At 42.1% G+C, this 18,098-nt stretch overlaps 1 long non-coding RNA gene across 1 annotated transcript in view; it reads right to left on the bottom strand.

Moving 5' to 3' along the window:
- Positions 1–724: 724 nt before the first annotated feature.
- The window catches only part of LOC116998216, a 64,126-nt gene continuing 46,752 nt past the window's right edge, over positions 725–18,098 (bottom strand). The window contains exon 3 of the long non-coding RNA XR_004418339.1: positions 725–2,459. This is a non-coding gene — a long non-coding RNA (uncharacterized LOC116998216). The remainder of the gene's footprint in view (positions 2,460–18,098) is intronic.

Genomic DNA, 18,098 nt, shown 5'->3' on the forward strand with positions numbered 1-18,098 from the left:
AAGAATTACACTCTACAAATATAAAACCTATACTGAACTATTTATTTTGTGCATTCACCTTTCACTGCAGCATGTGCTAACTGCTGAAGGGAGCAAATAGAAATTGGTTTCATCACCTGAAGCTGACAGCCAGCTTTTCAACCAGCAATCCTCCTTGTGAGATGACATGATTATGCTGCTTGATGATACCAAGAGTGCTTGATTTTCAGTAGCAGAGCTGCATTATGGCCTGCATTAATTTGCTAGGAAAACACTTTAGAAGAGCATAAAAGGTGATGTATTCAAGTTAGAGTTGTAGTACAATAAATGCCCCAAAGGTACCTTTGAAGTGGGCTGTTCCCATGAAATTCTTTAACAAAAGGAGCTGAAAATGACCTGTCTCTACATACCATACTTGGAAAAGTATGAAGATAGTTTATCAGGTCACCTGGCAGCGGATATTAAGCATTAGCCTATTTCAAATGTTATGTGTATTTACTGACAAACTGAATAGGTCAAACAGGTTTCTGGCTCACAATAAAAGATGAAATGGTGCTTAAGTCCATGTATGAATAGCTGCTCATGTAAATAGGTGTGCGTGCATGCAAGGGTTGTTGAACTATTTCATTGATGCCTCCTGTTTCTAAAGAATTTTGTGCATTGCCTAATGAAACAAACTCTGTAAAGTTTCAAGCCTTAAAACAAGATTATAATAAACAATGAGATTACCACACAGAACACACAGTTTGTGTTAGCAGAGAACAGGTTTAATAAAACAATGTTCTTACATGTTGAATTTACAAATTCATAGTGCATGAACAAGAAGCATGATCTAGTTTTTCCTCTCATCAACGACAAAAACCCAGTGCTAGCCTTCATCCATCCACAGATTGCTCTCCTAATGTACAAATAAGCCTCCCATACACCTCTTACATTGTTCAAAGTATTTGACTTTTTGCTATAAAAGGAATTCAGGGCTACCTGTGCAAGGAGTCTACCTGAACATAAAGATTAGGATAGGCCCAGTGAAACCACCATTGTCACCTTTAATATGCATTTTCAGGCTGTCCCATACTATTTCAGATCCTGACTGTCCCCTATGCCTATCTCCCTGCCAGCAATAATACATCCAGCATGGAATTTAAATAATTTTTACTGCCATCTTCACTCAGACGAGTTAGGATAATGAAGAAAGCTTTCAAAAAAACCTTCATTGGTTCTATGTTACCTGAATAGTTTCTCTCTACACTTCTCCACTCTTTGCTTTAGACATATCTAGTCTTTTATATCATACAAGGGAACAGCCAGACACACCTGACAGCACAGAGCAATCCTAAGGGGTGGGAGGAAGGGAAAACCCACCAAAGAAAACCTCATCCTGAGACCAAGTGCTTGTTTTCTGATATCAAAACTGAACAGTGTTTCAGTTTGACTTAAGGGATTGTATACCCTGACCATCAGGTGTGTGCCAACCTCCATGTACATGACCCAGATTTGGATGGAAAGCACTGCTCTGTAACCCAATCCTCTCAAACTAACATCACACTGGTGGATGTGAGGAGGAGGCAAAAAGGAGGAGGCAGAGAAGGGCCTGTTTTTAAAATCTGAAATGTTTGGCACATGTTAAAGGGTCACTTGGTTTGAGTGTGCCTACTGTCCCTCCACACCTAGGAATTTATGAGGCATTGCTTTAGCAACCTTTTCTTGATTTTAAGGACTGAAGTTGTTTGTACCACTTCTGTTTATTTTTTCTTTCATCACAACACACGTAGGGCTGGTTTAGATAGAGGCATGCTGGCAGAGGCTGACCAGGTTTTGTATCAACAGCAAGGAGCCCAACTTTTTCCTGGTAGGTACAGGACCTTTTACAGAGACTGTGCGGTTGGGTATAGAGATAGGGAGGGATCAGAACAAGTCACAGGCAAGGACCACAGATGCTACTGTGAGAGAGAACCACACATGGAGCATGCAGAGGGTTTGTTTTTTTTTTTCTGTTTTCCACAGCTTAATAAAAGCTACCTGTTTTTTGAGGCATGTGAAGGGGCAGTGACCACACTGCTGCCAGTGCTGCCCTGTGCCTGCTGAAGCTCTGCACTGCACTGCGACGCAGGGTTTCGGGGCCAGACCCACAGAGATATTTAGGGGCCTAACTTCTATTTCAGACTTCAGTGGGAGGCTGGTGCCTAAATAGGAGTTGAGCACCTGATTACCTTTGCAGGTCTGGGCTTGCATGGAAGCAGCCAGAAGGTGCTCCACATCCCTTGCCTGCCCGCAGGAGACGCTGCTCCTGTCCAGCTGGCGGTCGAAGCGTGGTGCGGTGCGACCCTGGTGTTGTGAAGTAGCCGTTCTCCGACTGGTGACGGCCTGATTCACAACACCAGCTGCTGCACAGCACCTGAGGGGCCCCTGGCCAGGCTCCCTGCCCCTGGGCTCGTGTTCTGTCCTTCTCCTCTGCAGTCCATCTTCAACACCATCAAGTGCTGGAAAGCAAAGTGACAAGGTTAGATCCATTGATCCCACCAGATATATACCCATGTCTGTTTGAAATACAAATGTGTGAAGGGTGTATGCCTCCAAGCAAAATAATAAAAAAAGAAACAGAAACAGCAAACTTGGCACTCAAGATCTAAGGCTTTGCAGAGGTGGCCATTGCAGCACAGTACTGCAAACGTATACAGCTGCACTCCTACAATTCATTCCCTGCACTCATCTCATGAGAGCTGGAGGCTGGAAGGCACAGGAAGCAACCTAGAAACTCAGCCAAGCCCTCAGAGACATGGGAGAAGCAGGCTGCTTTTTCATAGATCCCAGGATATTGTCAAAAGGAGAGCAGTGCCTGAGGGATCACTTTGCTTCCCAAGTGAACCATGGCCATGAACCTTCATGCCTGCACCCCGTCTGCTCCTCGGAGGTGGAGAGACATAGCATGTGTGTGGTCCATTCCCAGAAGCTTCCCAGAACACTGGCATTCAGGAAGGTGCTCACCACCCCACAAATCTCCCAGCTTGCAGGCCCTTCATTCCCCTCCAAGACTCCCATCCCTCAGGAGCTCTCAGGAGCTGAGGGACACAACCCACTGCTGACCAGGAAAAATCAGCTTCTTGTAAATAAAATCACAAGGGGAGTTATGAATTCTGGGACTCGAGGGAAAAAGAAATCTCCCTTGGCTAGGCAGGACTGACACTGGTGAGCACGCCAACCATCACAGCATGCACACAGCATGTCTCCCAAGCAGCACAGGGGCTCTGGGTTGCAATGCTGCATCACTACAGAATTGGTCTTGGTCTTGGGGAGGGCACAGCTCCAGGTGGTCCTGCAGCTTTTCAAGTAGACAAAAAGAGGTGGAAACAGACATGGGGTTCTTCCTGATCCCCCTCAAATTGCTGCACCAGTGGTACAATGCTTCACTTGTCAGGGCTGGCTCATTCTTAAGGGGTTACCAACAACTCGTTATTGGGTTAACTAATCTAGGCACTTGTGAAAAATAAGCAAATAATAAAATTGATCTTGTGTATTAGAGACCTTCCTCAGCAACCAATAACCAGAAGAAGGCAGAGTTTCTGGGAGTTAGTTCAGGACTATCCCTGGGATGAGGACTCAGTGAGGAAACCCTTTAGCACATTGGATAGAAAGAAAGTGATATTCAGCCTAGCACACCTCCAGGGAGAACTGCTGGTTTTTAATGCTCTCCTGAAATGGGCTGGATTAGAAAGCATCCCCTCTTCATACCCACTGCCCAAGTTAATCCAAGGGAAACTTCATGCCTTGTCTTTCCCCTGCAGAGAAGGCAGAACATGCATAATCCCTGGGCAGAGAAGGGAGTAACATATGCACTAGTAGAAAATATTCCAGAGAGCCAGGTTATGCAATCCTGTTGCTGTAGGAAATGGAACTAAATTTCTTGACACCTGTGCATGTGTGCACACTTGTAAAGTCTCAGTCATGTTGTACTAACACAGCTTAAATTTAAAGAGCATATTTATTCAAAATTGTAACATGTTGAAACAAACAAAAAATGAGTATTTACATTTTATGTGTATCTAATATTCCCATCAGCCGTCAACTCTGAAAGGAAGAATCAGAAAGCTGAACTTGTGCTCTGGCTGGTGCTGGTCAATGGTGACATGCTAATGGCGCTGGATAAAGGGGAATCATCTCACCAGAGCAGATCTTTCATTGTCTGTGGTGGCACTGAGCACACTCAGTGAACCACATTGTGTCACACACAGAGCAATGCCAAATACTTTTAGTACATTCTCTGTTCCCTGGGAACACTAAAGTCTGCCACTAGTACTGTGGGTGGGAAAAGGGAAAGCAAATGACATGAGCATTTTTCAAGGTTGTTGAAATGCTTCTGAATCCTTTAATACAATCTGTGCTGAAGCATATCAGATTACTTTAAAAAAGCACACTACCATATATGCATTGCTTGTAGTCTGAAAGAAGCAAATTTAAAGGCCTTTTCAAGTTAAAATCCAGAATTATATGCTGTACAAATGAGAAATGAATGCTTAATTTACTTTCTCTCCCCTTAACACACCAGAGATGGAGGTTGGTTTTCTGCTTCTTTACCCTCTTGGTCAAATAGTCCAATGTAGTCTTAATGCACATCTAAATTTTTTAAATTTTAGTATTTTCCCATTTTTCACTTAATATGATTTTATTTAGTCATCTACTGGCAATAGCATTCAGGTTCTTTGGCACTACATGGTCTGAAAGCTTTTTTAGGATTTCAGCTCGATTTCACAGAGGGAAACGTAGAATCTCCTGAACAGCTGAGTAACATGCAGTGAGGGAATGCATTCCCCCATGGCCAGCTGGGTCCAGAAGCCTTGAGGAAAACCACCAAACCCAAATATTTACTTTAGGATAACACTAGTGAATTAGGAGAAGAAAGTCATCTCCTATAAATAGGAAAACAAACTTTTCAGTTTGGGGGGAAAGAATCCACCAACACAAATCCACCCAGTAACACAGATAATCCCGCCTAGGAATTTGCATTTTGTGTGTGTGTGTATACATTTATATATACATATATTTAGAAACAGGAAAGAGTAATAAGCTGTGCCAATGAGCTGGCTTTTGTACACTGAGTTGCAGGCGGTGAGCAGGACTTGGGCATGGGGTCAGCACTAGACTTGGGGCGTTAACTGCAACCCCACCCTGAAAGGTTATTATCACCCTTAATATCCCATGCAAATAGATTTTCTTGCTTTGGTCACAGCAGTCTATTAATTCAGCCCTCTTGTCTGGTACATCTTTATCCTCTGCAGGTTAATCCTGCCAAATTCCCTTGCTGTAGTACATGTCACACAGCATATAATATCCAACAATGCAATTTTGCTAATCCTGTTTTATCAGCTTTGTTGCCTTGTCTGGTCAATCCAATAGCGAAAAACTGCACATAAGGTTTTTGCCAAGATCTCCCTCTCTTTTGCCCCTCCACCCCCTCCCTTTTGTATGGTTTCAATTAAATAGTTTGAGAACAGAACATAGCATTTGGATATCTGCCAATGTCCTTCAGAAGCAGAATGTCAAGGCACTTAATTATATAGGTCTCCCAATTCTTTCAGGCGCCCCACCTACCCAGTCAGCTGAATCTACTAAATGTAAGTGTAAAAAATCAGCTCAAATCTTCTTTTAAAACACTCCCCATGCATTAAGGACCTGAAGATGGCTGAATAGCGACATATTTATCGCCCATTATCTTACTAAAAGATTAAACAAATGAGTAAAGACTGTCTCATTAACAGTTCTTTGTTGTCTTGTTTACTGTTTAGTGGACTCATTAACATTAATTATTAGAAGAGGAACATCAATTATTGCAATAACCTTTGTCAAGCCAAGCAAACTGACTGCTAAACAGCAAACAGATCCTCGTTTACCAGGCAGGATTTGCATGGACAGAAAGAAGAAAAAGAAAAGAACCCCATAAAATCCTTAACATCACTCAGAAGCAGGAAGAGAGCCAGTGTCGCTTGTTAAGTCTGGCATCAGCAGCACGTCCTGCTCAAGACCTCTAGACAGAGAATAAAAGGGTGAGTAAATTCTGAGATTAACTCCACAAGACTTGCTTACCCAGCTCTAAGTGGCGAGATGTGAACAAAGGGATCCCTACTTCCTCTGGCGCTTGCCAGGCTGTATTTATTACACTAATTATTTTAACGCAGGGAACAGCCCTTTTTCTCTCTCGTCATCAGCGCAGTGCATATGCTTGTATAAATATAACGCAGACTGCAGCATCGATTTCAGGATTCTCCGTCAACACGCTGCTAGAGCTGACTGCTTCACTGCCTCAGGTGAAGGGCATTCTCACAGTTACAAGATATTATGGCCCAGCCTCTTTCCTTCTCCCTTCCCCTCTTCCTCTGATTTCTTTTTCCTTTTGAGAAAACCAATCCCAGATGGAGATCTCCTCCCCTGCCCGAGCAGAGATTCGATGTTGCAGCAGTATTTTAAAGACACCATATATTTCAGCAGCTCTGGCAGGAGTTAAATACCAGCAGTAGCACATCCATTATTTAAAATACTCTGAGGAAGAAAGCTGAGTCACACTATGCTGGATCTGTCACCTCTGACACTGCTTCTCTGCCTAAATACAAGTGCTAGCCTGTCCCCAAGAACACAACTAACCTTTGCAGAAAGACCCTGAGCCAAATCCAAACATTTAAGATTATATTGCTATACAAACAGAAACAAGGGCAGCAAAGTGCGGCACTTTCTTGCAGATGCTTCGACAGCTACACGTAGTGAGTATACCAGCCAGGTTTTGGAGAACAAACGCTTGCAATTTGTGAGCAGCGGCCCTGTGAGGGCTGCCCCACACTCGGCATCACTGGAAGCCTTCCTCCTCACCCCCGGCCCCAGCAGTGAGGTTCCCCTACACCTTCCCCTTGCTGCCCCTCCTAGCACATTGACTGTGTCTGGATCTCCCCGCTAATTAAAATGTGAAACAATTAAGCTGTTTGCTAAATGAACGATTCTGGCCCTACAGCCTCCTGGCCAGAGAGAGAGCTCCTCAGAGACAGCATAGCCTGTTACCTCGGCACGAATTTGTGCTGACAGGACAGTCCATCTGTCTTCACATCTTTGGACAGCTGTGCTTACCTAGCAGAATGTAAACATCTCTGAACTTTGCTTACTGGATAAAAGGAAGCATTAGTTTCCTATTGCATTTCCTCCTACAAGATCAATCATACACACACGGGCCAGACACAGCATCCCTGTGTTTGTAATTAATCTCGTAAAGGAAGAACATCTCCTCTCAATCGATTGCTATATTTGTATGCAGCCCTCCTGCAAGGGAGGGAGTAGAAGAAAATAAAAGCCAGTAGCAGAATAATAATCAGCTGGTTTCTTAATAAAGGTTGGTACATGCTATATATGCACAGCAAGATGCTTTCTTAGGTGAGCTGATTCTCCGTTGGAAAAATCACCTTGTAATCAATGTTGATCATTAACAATGAGGACTGCAGGATTGCCTTTGGATGTCCTGATAGTGGGAGTCTGTTTGATAACAACAAAATCCAAAAAGATTTTCTGATTTTTTTCTGATTTTTCGCTGAAACAATACACATGCAATATTTCAAAATAATCCTCCAGATGCTTTATTGTCTCTTGCTAAGTGTTACTGATTGCAGACAACCAAACTGAACACTACACAGTCTCTGTGTTCACTGCCTGGTTTGCTCATAGGAGACTCCTTCCCATCAACACATCTGCTGACAAAGGATGTCTCGTTCATGTTTTCCTTACTGTGTATGGGAATGTTTAAAATCCAGATTAAGGAAGTATTTATTAAGAAACCAACAAACACCCCCACAGCACAACCTGCTAGATCATTCTCTTCATGAAAAGTAATTTCCTGTCCTCTCAGGGAAAAAGGTGTGTGTAAAGTTACTGCCCTTCTGAGGCCGACCAAGACTCAAATTAGTGGGCAGAGGGAATCAAATGCACAGTTTTAAAAAACCCAACAAGGGTAAGTGCTTTTCAGCAGTTCTGAGGACTGAAAAGAGGCCTGCCTCTTTCTACTGTTTTAGATCCATCTGTTTCATTGCATGAAGTGCACTGAGCTCACTGACATTTACATTGGGCCAGAATATTCTTTATAATGAGAAAATAAATAGTCTCTGAGACGTGTTCAGATGAAATGTACAGTTCTGATAGGCACCATACTAGTCTAGGGTGCTGCTGCCCATTTTGATTTAAAGGAATAAGATGAAGATTTGCTTGCTGAATGCAATATTGAGACAAGTCAGCACCCTCTTCCCCATTAGGTAAACAGCAGCAGGACAGAACTGCCACCATTCATGAGAGAACTCACTCCGTGGTACTTCACACAAGCTGCTTTACAGGGTCTAATGCTTACATGATCAAGTATTCAGAAAATACTGAATTTTACAGGTCTGAGAGGAGAAAAAAAATCCATATATTTTAGGAAACTGATTTACAGCAATAGAGAACAGCATCAGTATAATCACACTTCAAATTAAAATGCAGGTGTGGTATTATTTCCCTGACTGCCAACATTGCAGCCTCATCTGCAAGGCCTGTGAAGATCTGGAAGCATCCTTCTTCCCATCAGCATCCCACCATTGCACCAAATACCAATGCAGTCCTTGCTAAATGCTCTGCTGCAGTACAGTCTCTTTCAGGCTGATCATTTGTATTTTGTGCTGCTCCTTTCTAATTTAAACATCTTTTATCTCCACAAAAATGGAAGTTTTTGCCTCAAAGGAAAAAGGACCTCAAATATCCACAAAATACCTAAGTAAGTGCACCATTTTCTTTCAGTGGACTCAAATTATGCAGTCTTCACTTGGTTATATATATACATGATTTTCATAAAGAATTGGATGCCACCACATCAAATTTTGAATTTCTTTACGGGAAAATACATCTATGTGTTAAAAAGTAGGCTTTCATCAGGGAAATCTACAGCTCATTACCTGTTCACCATTTATAGGAACAGCCAGCAAAACCAAGTTAAAAAATCATTGCTCTGAATCCTCCCACCTCCATTTATCTGCTCCCTGCACGACAGAGGGACAACCCTTGGACCAGGGGTGCTGGCATCTAACCCAAAATGATGGATACCTCGACTCTTCCTCCCTCTCAGCTGCAGCAAAGGGCATCTTACCTCACCACCAGCAAGGAGATTTCCACAGCTGTGAGGTGAGCGGAGGCTCTGACACATGCTAGGATGGCTCCTCTTTGCCCCTCCTTTACCAAGACAGTCTGGATGAAAAGTGTAAAGATGCTGTTTGCAAACACTGATCACTACAATTAAGGCATTGTTCAAACACTGTGTTTGATAAGGTGTAAAGAAGATACAGTCTGGTCACAACTCACTGGCAATGTAAAATACAAAAGAGGTACGTACTCGACTAAAGGACAAATGGGAAGCCCAGGGCTGGGTGCTGAGTGTTCACCTCTGCCTTCTCTGTGTGCCTGTTTAACAGGAGACTTCAGACACTTGGCTGACTTGGAAGTTTCCATGCCTCGCCAGTTGCCTTGAGGCTGGAAATCTTAGAAGATGAGATTTTCCTGTGGCGTTTGATTTTTCTGCCTGGAGCCCAGAGAGCTGAGGAGCAGAGAGAGTACAGGTGAAAGTAACCCACTACAAATGATAATTCACTGCATGTTCTAACTAAAATTTAAATAGAGTGCAAAAGGAAGGGAATTTTTCTATTCCCATTTCCTCCGTATCTGTGCGACTACCACTGTCCTTTGCCCTTATATGTACTGCTGTCAGGTCTGGAAGACCAGTAAATGCAAATCATTCTTCAGGAAAAGAAGACCCAAACTCCTTTAAATTCTATCTGCTGTTTGTTACACTTTTTTTCACAACTAGCTACCCTTCTGTTGCCAGGCCTAGAGAGGTTGGAGACACACATTTCTCAAAGCCGGCAGGAAAACAATAACAATTAACAGAATTATTCAGTTCTGTTGAAACCAGATAAAAACCATGATCTGCATAAGAATTCAAAATTATATCCCTAATGAAATGTAGTTTCTGGTCCCAGATATTTTTTCCTAAAAAAACTCCCAAACAAACAAAACCAACCAGCCAAACCCCAATTCCCCCAAAATACCTAAAAAAATTCCACAAACAAACAAACAAACAAACAAACAAACAAATAGAACAGCTCAAAGCAACTCCTAAGGGTAAGTATGCAAAAGCTTCCCTTTCCTTTGCAGAACCACACTACAACCTATGTTAGTGCAAGCCAGCTGCACAAAGCCACCCCCTTTTGTTATCAAACCAAGGAGAAAACATGAATCAAAGTGGAAATACTTCAGAGATTTCCCATTAAAGCTGCAAACTTGACAGAGAATCACATATGGTCAGTTGCACCACACACACAAAGTCACAGTCCTAAATCCAGCTGGTCTCCATCATCAGAACAGGATGTGTCTGTCTAGCAGTAGTCACTGAAAGAATTAAGCAATCTAGGATCTGGAAGATAGCAAGCTGGAAGGAGGATTTCAGTTTAATTAATAGCAATAGATTTTATTATCCTCTGCCTCCAGTTTTGCTCTTAGTTCTTTTCATATTTGCTCTGTATTAATGAACAAAATATAATCAGGGAACTAAGCATAAAAGAATTTAATTAAGCTTTTTTTTCTTTTTTGGGGGGGGCGAAGTCGAAACAAACCAGAACAACAAACCTGCAACAAAAAAGGCAAGACCACCATGTATTTCAGATTCTTACTGTACAATATTCAAGTCTTTATGGGGGTGTGTGTTATTATGGCACTAATTTGTTTAACACAAACAAGCGTAAACAGCTGAAGATGAAAACCTGTACCTAAAGACATGGCTGACAAAACATACTCGTATGTGCAAATAGGATGCTTGAGAATAAAGCTAAGCTGAGGTTATTTGCACAAATAAGAGGTTTTTTTACCCCTTCTCCAGCAGAGCTGACAATAAAAGTACCCCTGTCATCACCACAGCCTCCTGCAATGTTAACATTAAATTTTTCTGTGTGTGCATGTGTGCAGGCAGCTTTTGTTAGCGTTTGTCTACAAAATCATAATAGGTGTCTTTCCTTGTGCACTGGCTTGTGTGATAGCGGTTTTAGAGACAAAACCAAGCCCTGTCTTTAATATAGTGTTATCAGAGGCATCTCCCTTGGGGAGGTGTTATGGCCATCTAGCAGACACCTAGATGAGATATGTGCTTCTTTGGAGAGATATTGCTACAAAGCATTTGAGAGAAAGAATGGATGCTTAGTTAATAGATGCGCATAATTACTAATCTTCGATGCTCCTTAATGGGAGATTTTGACAGGCAGTTTTGAGAGGTATCATAAAGACGTGCAATAGTGCTGCTGAGTTTGTAACATTCCTCTGGAATCCTCCAAGCTTAATTTTTATTAGCTGTAATTTATTTTTTTTCCACCTTTATGATTATTTGGAGAACCCAGACCATTGCTGCCCTTCCCTTCCAAGGAAGCGTGTTAGAGCAGAGACCTGCATCCAGATTTCCCTCATCTGCACATGCTGGGCACAGGCACTGCGTCGCAACTGAGCAGGATCGGTTCTAGTGGAGGAGAACACTGCTCCTGTTATGAGAGAGGTTAATGTGAAGAAGCTACTACAGAAATGAAAAGGTGAGATGGGGTGTTAACACATCAACACATCTCAGGAGGCCAATCACCCTAACTCAGGCTGAAAGTATAGGGGGGACCATGTTTTGCTCTCACTATTGGGAGCTGCAAAACCGTATGTACCAGGTGAGTGTAATGGAAAAGACCTGAAGAAGCTCAGAGGCAAGTGACTGGCTGTATTTCCCTGTGCCTTCCCTCTTCATCACCGCATGCCAGCACAGCTGAGGGCAAGATTTCTGATTCTTGCTATTCCTGTCCTGGAGAGGCAGGGTGGCCTGATTCCCTGCTCAGCTGTTTTTGCTCCTGTGATTTCAGGGGATGGCCTAGATGTGCTGCAAGGAATTAACCCCTTGCCCTCCTTCCTGCACATGCCGTTTTGTTGTGAAGTGTAATATCGAAAGAAACCACTACAACATGTCTTGCTGTGCGTGAGAACGATCAGCACAAAGCACAAAAAGCCCAAGCCATGCTTGCAGACTGTTTTGAGTACTTTAAAGCAGCCTACATTTGGCTTTTTGTCCCTGTCCTTCCTTTGGAGTTGCATTGTACCTGGGCACCCTGGCAGGAGGTGATCATTCCTGCTGTAATCCCCTCATTTGCCTCACTGTCCATCCAACATCAAAGCACACCAATGCTTTGAGCAAGCAACCCAGAAGCTCCCATATTAACAGAGCAAAATGTGACTGAAAATGCTCATGAGATCATGGGTGTGACAGGTTAATGTGGGCTATTTTTGAAGGTGAAACGGAGGTGTTGAGGTCCAAGGGCAGCAAAGTGGCACGCTCCCAACCACAGTTCATGATGAAACAGGCCACCGAGTGTCTGTGGCTTTTCAGAAGCCCTGTCATGCATGGCAAACATATTTTGAAAGGTTTTATAAACAAATCCAAAGGAGGTTATTAAATTCATCATTCTGTGTGCAGAAGGCATGAAAAAATTGTTGTGAATCGGGTAAGTAAATAGAAGTCTAACAGCAAATAATAAAATGACATAAATAATACAAGAATGATGACTAGATTGCTGTATTTTGAGTGGATTTCAGACAGATGTGAAACAGGTGGTAATTATTTGCTACAGAGTAACTGCAATTTACTTGAATTTACTCCATAATACATTTTGGCCAGAAATGCTGGTATTAACACAATGTTTTCTGAACTTCTTTAGCGAAAAACATCAGTTGTGTATCAAGTTGCATTTCACCACAGCACTCGTATGTTTTTTTATCATCAATAAAATATAAACACTAAAGCAGATCTCTAAGGTCATACAAGCAGCCAGGACAGCAATGAGCAGCAGCTCTCAGCAGAAAATAGACACTAGCTCCATGCAGGAGCTCCCTTCCTGTGCATTTCATCCCAAATTCCAATAGAGGAGCACACTATGTCTCCTGCTGCTGCGCTCAGAAATTTCCTCCTGGGCAGCTCCATGGACCAAGCAATAGGCTTGCAGGGTTACTCCTGCGGCTCGGCTTCCGCCACGGACATACCTACTGCATCTCTCCTGGTTTCAGGCACGTAAACTAATTAGAATGATGTGCCAAAGGAAACTTCCTCTTGGATTTGGCACACAACTCTTTCAGCACACAATGATGAACAATCTTAATTTCCTTCAGACAATCCTGTCAGCTGTATTAATAAATTAAAACACCAAAAATAAGAATAGCAGTGTCCGAAATTCCACAGGCAAAAAAAAAGAAGAAAGAAAGAAAGGAAAGAAAGAAAGAAAGAAAGAAAGAAAGAAAGAAAGAAAGAAAGAAAGAAAGAAAGAAAGAAAGAAAGAAAGAAAGAAAGAAAGAAAGAAAGAAAGAAAGAAAGAAAGAAAGAAAGAAAGAAAGAAAGAAAGAAAGAAAGAAAGAAAAAGCATTAAGGAAAATATTAAAACTACCGTGTGAGGCACATATTTGCTATTTGCTATATTTAGCTTTTTTACCCTACAGGATGATAATCCTAAAGTGGAAGGAAAAATGTGCTGAATCACTACATATAAAAAAGAAATATTCTTCTTCAAGCAAAATGTACCAGCCATGTAACACTGAATCTGACTGCTTTTCACCCTACGTTAAAATACTTACTGAACTGAGGGAGATTAAGGAAAACCTGAGAACTTTCCAAATGCATGCTTCAGAGGAGCAGGGAATTAAATCAGAATTCATGTAGTTTGAAGTTGGTATTCAAATTGTTCTGGGAAAAGAGCGCTCTATCTGTTTTGACTGCTTGAGGACACAGGCACTGCACAAACATCAGATCCCAAACTGCCTACCTTGCTCAGGAAAAAGGGCAAGAGACCCAACCTCGGCGATGTTATTCACACATGTTACAATTTAAATCCTTCATCCAGTGGCGAGGCTGATAAAAGATCTGGGGGGGAAAAAAGTAGATCCTCGCCGTGATTTGCAAAAGTCTGGTGTATGAAACTTCTCAAATGCACGGGCAATGTGCATGAATAGAGCAAACCTCTAAAAATGTAGGCAAATGCTGAACTTTTGAAGGCATATTTTAAAATAGGAGTCATATTTTGTCAGCTAAAACATGATTTTACAGAAACTGTTCCTACCTTGCTTGAATAAGCTATGGCACCATATGGCAATTTCCACCAATGGTGGCAATAATATCTTTTTGTAAAAATAATATCCTTTTCTCCCCAACAAGCTTTACAGACGAGTATAGGAAAAAAACACACTTGAATTAAGCAGATGCTTATGATATTCCTCCTGGCCATATAATATGATTTATTGAGTTATACTGCAGTCTTCGGCTTTTTAACCAGATTAAGACTGAAAAAGAAGCCAGCAACTAAAACATTTTTCCTTTTTTATTTGTATTATATTTCGTTATGTTGTATTTTTAGTTAAATAAAGTTGTGGAAGAGTACAGAAGCTACAAGACCTAATGGCCCGGATATGTAATTAATCAGATTTGAAAAGCTAGGACCATTTATCTACATACAACAAATAGAATCTCTCCTATTAAGCTAACCCATTCAAATCACAAATCTGACTGCTGCTGGTGAGAATATTTTGCTTGGCAAAGGTCCTAAAGGTTCTAAAATTATGTATGCTATTTTTATTTCCTCCTTGGATTGGATTAGTTACTAAGCAACTGAAGTGTTCAGTTCTCTTGGTTAACAGACATACTGTATTTCATAAAATTGGTTACTGTATAGGACCTAAACACCCGTGAAGAAAAGATAGAATAGTGGTTTTTGGGGACTATTTGCTTGTGAATGGTTTTGTGTGATGGACTGTCCTGGCTTACATTTTAAATGTACATAATTGCTATCTGGGTTGCAAGTTTTTTAGAAGTTTTATGTCTAGGTTAGATTTTTAAGAAGAGAGGAATCTCCAAGTCAGCATCCTACTTGACAAGGGAATTTGATCACTTTTCATTTCCTAAAGATGCTGCTAAGGAATTGGAGGTATATCATCAGTGTAATGCTCTTTGGAGCATTAAACAGAAATAGGACACAGCTTAATAAAAAGAGAAAAAAAGGCAAAAACCGGCAGGGAATATAAAGAAGATGCCCTGAAATAGCTCTCCTTTGGAGTGAGAATGAACAAGAATTCTGGCATAGAATACTGGCAACATCTTTTAAAGAACATCCAAAGGTCCTACCTTTAGCTGATTTGTTTGTGTCCCTTGTAAGTACATATGTTCTTCACACAGTCATACTAGGGTGGATAAAGTACTTCAGGCCTCCCAGGACTGTGAATCGTGCTGCTTACTGATGCTGAAGCCCTATAAAAGCTCCATGGTGCACCAAGCTGTTCAGCTTCACAAACTATCTTCCTAGTGCCCCTTGAACAGCGTAAAATGTGGAGCTGATTGTGGTTTGGTGGTTGATTCACATGTTCTTGATTGTTTGCTTAACCCCAGATGAAACCTCTAGCACCTAGAAGGAGTGATACGCTAGCTTTTATGTACATAAAGTTACTCTAAAACAGTCCTTGGGAAAATGTGTACCACCAGACACACCCTGGAACCTTTTTTGAAATTAAAGGCCGTGCTAGACAAGTCAGCCTCCTCTTTTTCTGAGCAAGCTTATTGCCATGTTTCCACACTGATGGTATGGCTGTGGATCCCAAAGGTGCTCAGACACTCCTCAGATAAGCAGAGCCTACAGATGCTTCTGGGTCAGACACGAAGAACACACACTTGGCCCAGCTGCCACAATCAAAGATCTTCTCTGCTCCTCTGCAGCTTCGCCAGGTGAACTGCCTTTCTTTGCAGCCTCCAAGAAAATACCCTGTTAAAGCTGGCAAAACATTTCTGAGCTCAGGATGCACCAAGTGCCTAACTTGGGTTGCTTAGTTGTGGTGCAGTGAGGAAAAGCCAAGCTGATGTGAAGGGGTTGCAAAGCAGGGCATCTCTTTCCTCTGCAAATCCCTAGGAAATACCTGGTGAACAGAGGGACAAAGAGAGGTGCTGGAGTTTGTATCAGTCGCACAGCTGCCTATGCCATCCGTTTGTTCTGGGTAATGTGTTTAATAAGCTCATACACATAAATAGACTCTACTGGATGATGATAAAAGTAATTCAAAATGCTTAAAGCAGCTACTCCATAAATCATTTGCATTCACTGGGTTCCGCCTGGGCCCTCACTGTACTCTCTTTCCTCTGCTTGGCTTGACAGACAGAGCACAAAATGGGTCACTTTCTGTTCCCTTGAATATTTTATCACTAAAAAGGGAAAAGCAAAAGGTCAGTGTTCAAAGGGATTCCTTGTCCACATCTCTGTGCAACTTCAGCAATCTGGGTAATCTCAGGACCAGACCCTTCAAGATGCACACAAGACCTCTGACAAAATCACTGCCCTCATATCACAGTGCTTTCTCTTGTGTGGCTCCTTGCTGTCTCAAGGTTAATATGCACACACACAAAAAATCTAGTGGTAGGTACTAAGGCTGACCCACAGCATGTACTGCACTATTCTGGAAAGTAGTTCAGGCAATTCAGCACCTTCTTTCAACTTCAGTCTATTCTTTAAGCATCACTCTTCTATAAGTTTTAAAACAACACTTAAAAGGAACCATTAGTGATGCCTATGTAGGTACCACTGGACTGCAAGACAAAAAATGAACCTACCTTCTGCAGTACATCTGCACTCAAACTTGTTCACTTAAGGACCCACAGTCTTTGCACAAGCAAAGATCCTTGCCCGAAATCTGACAAATGAGCTATTTCAAAATCGAAGGGAAGGGAAGAAAAATCCATAGCTGTGATGACTCCCACCTCTGTTCTCTGGCCAGCTGCAGGGAGAGTGGGATTTCGATCACTTTAGTGGTCTATTTAAACCCAAAGCAGGCAGAGCTTTACCAGTGAGAGCCAACAGTACAAATGCCATCAAGAACAGTGATGCTTTTTCTCAACCAGATACTGCACCACAAGACAGCCTGCTGCATGACTCAAAATAAATGTACTTTGCGTACATTTGGGTGCAAAGCACATTTAATTTAAATTCTAGGAATGTCTCAGCTTTTCCATCAGGAATTCCTGGGGTACCATCCTGAGTCAGCTGTAAGGAGGACAGCAGGTGCAGAGGATCGTGTAGGGCTGATGCTGGGGAAGATGGAGAAGGAGGGCGAGCAGTGTCTCAGCACCTACCAAACCAGTGTCGTCGTTTTAAATGATGTTTAAATACTGGTGTTGAATAGTGACATGAATGAAATGTACTGGAAAACACGAAACATTTAAAAATCTGTGGGGAGGTGTGAGATGCTGATCTGCAGTTCCAGTAAAGGACAGTCAGCAGTGCTGGTACGCACGCTACGCTGTGGAAGCACACCAGAACCCTAACACAAAGCGAAGCACAAAGCCAGTCCTTTAGTTACCTTTTCAAGGGTCAACTTCTTTTGCTTCACCAGCCCTTTGCCTTAACATGCAGTGACACAGCAGTTCCACTCAGAGTATAATAGCTAAGCAAAGCTAACATGGTTTCAGGTATAGGTACTGTTATGCCTAAGGAGTAATATCAGAACCAATGCTTCAACACCAGAATTGCCATTCTGCAAACTACCTGTCATACTATTTCTTATAATGCCACAAGTGCAGAACAAGAAAATTCTTCAGAGATCCTTTTTATTGGATGCAATCCTGCAAAATCGTGGAGCAAAGCTGCTAGGAGGTCTTAATTTTTGCAAGTGCATGGTCCTTCTGACTTCAGCAGGACTGCTCACTTCCAGGTCTACTTGATCTACAGCTGAGCTTTCAAAACACTCCTTATTTTGAAGCAAAGAAATTAAACAAGTAGATTGAACCTTACAAAGGAAAGAATTCTAATGGAAATGCCTCACCAAGTATGAACTCTTAGACCTTCAATTTATTTTCCAATACAAGCCTATATTCCTGCAGCTTGCTCTTGTGGGGTGCAATGCACCAGTGACTTCTAGGACTTCCCTGCAGCAGGGGATTGTCATCATCTGCTTCACCCTTGCAGCTTGAGCTCTGACTGCCCACCAGCAGTAATACTCAAGCTACACTACACAGGAACTCAAATCGCTCTCCTTCC

The sequence above is a fragment of the Catharus ustulatus genome, chromosome 1 (genome assembly GCF_009819885.2).
Source record: "Catharus ustulatus isolate bCatUst1 chromosome 1, bCatUst1.pri.v2, whole genome shotgun sequence".
Lineage (NCBI taxonomy): Eukaryota > Metazoa > Chordata > Aves > Passeriformes > Turdidae > Catharus > Catharus ustulatus.